This window comes from Brassica napus, chromosome C5, assembly GCF_020379485.1.
Source record: "Brassica napus cultivar Da-Ae chromosome C5, Da-Ae, whole genome shotgun sequence".
Lineage (NCBI taxonomy): Eukaryota > Viridiplantae > Streptophyta > Magnoliopsida > Brassicales > Brassicaceae > Brassica > Brassica napus.
The window spans coordinates 33,165,038-33,169,140 of record NC_063448.1 but is presented as its reverse complement, the minus strand read 5'-3'; the positions used below and the strand labels follow the sequence as shown (position 1 = coordinate 33,169,140).

The window sequence follows — 4,103 nt, the reverse complement described above, 5'->3', positions numbered from 1 at the left end:
CATCCGACGGCTCTTCAAAGGCAGCACTTTGTCTTTAACATAAAAGTATTAGTGCTGCCAGAATTTCGTCCTCGAGGGATGGCCGGTCAAGATACTTAACCCCGAACACATCTGAACAGCATACACGCCACCGGGCCTCGGCTGGATCTGCGTCAACTCTTCGAAGGCTCGAACAGACATCGATATGTCTATCTCCACCGCCATCACCATCAACGCAATGGCAATTCTCACCGCACCGGTCATCAACTGAGTCATAGCTATGTCCCGACGCGCACAATAAGAGGTAATTAGGCGAGGAATCGGAATCCACAACTTAGAATCTTGTTGGAAGAAAGACTCGTAAACACATTGAAAACCAATCGGTGGAGGCCAAGGCCGCTGGTCGGGCCGCGGAATGATAATCTCAAAACCGTGTGCTCTACACTCCTTCAACAGCGAAGAAACACTCTTGAAAGTCAATCGGGTGGGCAAAACATCGTTCCAACTCTGCCCATGTACGATAGCCGGCCGATGCAATTTTGACGGGAGATCCAGCAGCTGTTCGATCGATTGATCGCGCCGATAAAGGAATGGAATCAGCCGACCGGTCTTCTTCGTCGAACCGTCCGAACGATCGCCCACATCCTCCTTACCAGGATCGACGACCCCGTCATTCGCCAATGAGTTGTCGTCGCTAACCCATTTGGGCCGCTCCTCAGCATCGCCGGCGACCTCGATCCGATCGGGGTTTAAGCTAGCAACATCATCGGGAGCCCTTCGATGAGCCCTAATCGCCGAATCCAACAGTATTCGAATCAGCCCTAATGCTCTTTCCCTTTTCGGTTTCGGAGTACCTCCGCCGGGGCGACAACATCGAATGATTCAACAGCGGTGGTTGAGCCATTCAATCAACTACCGGCGAAAATAGTCAGGGCGGAGTCTCATGGTGGCAGATCGGAAAATTAAAAAAAAAAAGAGAAGGAGGAAGAAGAGAAAACGAAAGGCGACACAAAAAAAAAAGAGAGAGAAGAAATAAAATACCTTTATGATTCTGAGAGGAAGTGAAGAAATGAGGAAAAAAGCCCATATTTATAGTAGAGAAGCACGGGCTTTGAGAATACTGCCATAATTAAGGCTATTGGGCCTACGACGACACCTCTTTCTTCGCGCCAATAGAGCTGTCACTTCAGTGTCTGACACAAATCAGACCGATCGATCGGCCAGTCGACAAAGAAATTTGAGGGACCGAAGCCACGATATACGCTCTGATCAACCGTTCGAAGGTTGCGTTGTGAATAAAGGCAGACCGACCGATCGAACAGCAGATCAAAACGGAAAGAACCAAATTAAAACAATCAAATTAACTTGCGGCGCGATATCTCCAATTTCACGTCAGCGAGACTTCTTCGCGTAACCTCGTTAGCTATCGATCGACCAACGACTAATGCATCGTTGACATGCCTTCTCATCCTAAGTTTGAGAAATACCAACAACGATCGATCAATCGGCCAACAACGAGTCGTCGCACGACGGAAGTCAAGCTGGTAACTTGGGCCACACCCATCCTAGACAATGAAGTAAGCTTGTATTGGACAAACGGCCAAAAACTCGTAACGTGTCAATCGAACGCACTCAAAGCAGCAAGCAAAGACGCATCGGGCGATCAACCGAACCAGGGCAAAGTCCATTGTTATCTGAACCAACTCTTGCTACCCCACTGCGAGGAATCACGATTCCTCACAAGTGGACTGAGGGGGGGGGGGGGAGGGGGGCTTACTGTTGGAGAGGAATTTGACATCCCTCGCAAGGCCCATCGAACAATAGGACTAAGCCCAACAACACCAGAAAGACAATCGAAGGCCCGCTCGGCTAACGGGTCGATCGGCTTAAGGGCCCGTCCTATCGGCTTAGCCTCGCGAACGATTGACTGATCAAGCCAACATCTGGTCGGCATACCTCTATTCGACTCGAAAGTCCATCAAGCATGAGATTGGACATGGGCCTCTAGGGCGAACTAGCTTAAGGGCGAACGAAAGAGAGACGAACTGAGGCTATAAAAGGAAGCGGTTAAGGAAAGAGAAAGGGATCCGAAATAGACACTAAAACACTGACGGTAAGTTTAGGGTTTTACAACCGATCGAGCCTCTTTGTATTCTCGTCGGTGCTTTCAACAAAGCTCCGACCTTGTCTCTTTTCCTTAAAATTCCTTGTAATCACGTTTGTTATGTCATAACGTTCAATAAAACATCTTTGAAGAACCCACAAATCGATTTTAGTTCTATTTCATTCGACCTAACCAAACTCGGATTCAACAGTTGTATTTCTGAGTGACTTTAAGATTTCCAAGGAATATAATGGAAATGAAGCTGGAGGTTGTGGGGAGAGAAGTGATCAAACCAGCTTGACCCTCACCTCAAGATCTCCTTCACCTCTCCTTGGCTGATGTCTCTGGTCCAGCAGCTTACGTTTCAACAAACTTTTTCTACAAAACCGTCTCCAGAGAGTCCCTGGACATCACCTCTGGGAGGCTTAAAACCTCTCTGTCGGACACTCTCTCACGTTTCTACCCTCTGGCCGGAAGAATGGAAGGCGACAAAATCATGTGCAACGACGAAGGAGCCGTCTTCACCGAAGCACGTACCGATCTTCTTCTCTCGGATTTCCTCTAAAAGAACCTTGATAATACCAATTCACTTCCAGAATTCCTCCCCACAATTGTACCAGGTGAATCTGCCGGGGCATGGCCATTGCTGAGTGTTAAGGTCAGTTTCTTCGGATCCGGATCAGGATTTTCAGTCACCGTTTCCACATGTCACAGAATCTGTGATGCGTCCTCGATCTTGACTTTTATCAGTGGCTGGGCTGCTACAGCGAAAGCGGAATCTAGTAACGTGGTGATGATGAATATTCCTTCATTTTCTGCAACTACCATTTACCCTCCTCCTCCTTGCTCTTTCCAAAGTTCTTCAATTGATGGGCTTTACGAGCCTAAAAGCAAGTGTGTAACCAACATATTTTTCTTCAAATCCTCTAAGATCGCTAAGCTTAATCGCAGAGCCATGAGCGAGACTGTCCCAGTCCCTACACGTGCCGAAGCCATCATGTCACTTATCTGAAGATGTGCCACAAACTCCTCATGATCCAACTCCGCTGTTCAAAAATCTATGCTGATGATACAAGCCTTGGACTTGCGGCCTAGAATTCCCCCTGCTGTTTTGTCCAAGGACGCAGTCGGAAACTTACAAGCACCATTCTTTCTCAAGGAAGGCTCAGAGAGCAAGATGGAGATTGCGGAAATCGTAGCAGAATTTAGAAAGGCCAAGGAAGTGGTCAACGAAATGATAAAAGAGAATCTCGCAACCACCATCACGGCAACGACACTTGGTCCGAACTTGTTGAGTCTTTTGGGGAAATTAGCGTCAGAGTTAACACCAGACATAGACTTATTCCCAATGTCTAGCTGGTGCAGAAAGCCTTTCTACGAGGTTGACTTCGGATGTGGTAGTCCGGTCTGGATTGGATCAACTGGACATGTCATCCACAATGCAGTGTTTGTGCTGCTGTTGGATTCAAAAGATGGGGAAGATGTAGAAGCATGGATAAGTTTACCAGGGCAAGACATGTCTGTTTTAGTCCGTGAGCAAGAGGTGTTTGCTTATGCAGTCATTAATCCTCCAGTCCTCATCTAAACCTTTCGTAGATATAATGATAACTATGTAATAACCCGCGCCTTGCGCGGAATGTGATTATTAGTTTCGTTATTTTTTAATAAGGAGACATTAATCTGTTTAATATGGATATCGGTTCGGTTTTAGGTTGTTTTTTGGTTTTTAATCTCCTAAAATAAAACTATCATTTTAAATCAGTATTTATTTTGTTTGTTCGGTTAAAATGTTTGATGTTTTTGGTTTTTTTTTCCTGTGATAATAAAAAATTACTATTATTTGTTTATTTTCATGTTATGAATCTTAGATAGTCGTGATGTCGAACCAATGGTTTCATATTATAGTTTCTAAACGGATAATAGTTAAAAAAAAATAAAAATTCTTAAGACAAATCATTTTACGACCATGAAAGAAGCATTAAGAAAACGAATATTTTAACTTCCAAGAAAATTAGATATT

The 4,103-nt window shown here is 45.3% G+C and overlaps 1 pseudogene; it reads left to right on the top strand.

Moving 5' to 3' along the window:
• The first annotated feature begins 1,763 nt into the window (after positions 1–1,763).
• Positions 1,764–3,903, top strand: LOC106351768 (annotated as a pseudogene).
• Positions 3,904–4,103: the final 200 nt, after the last annotated feature.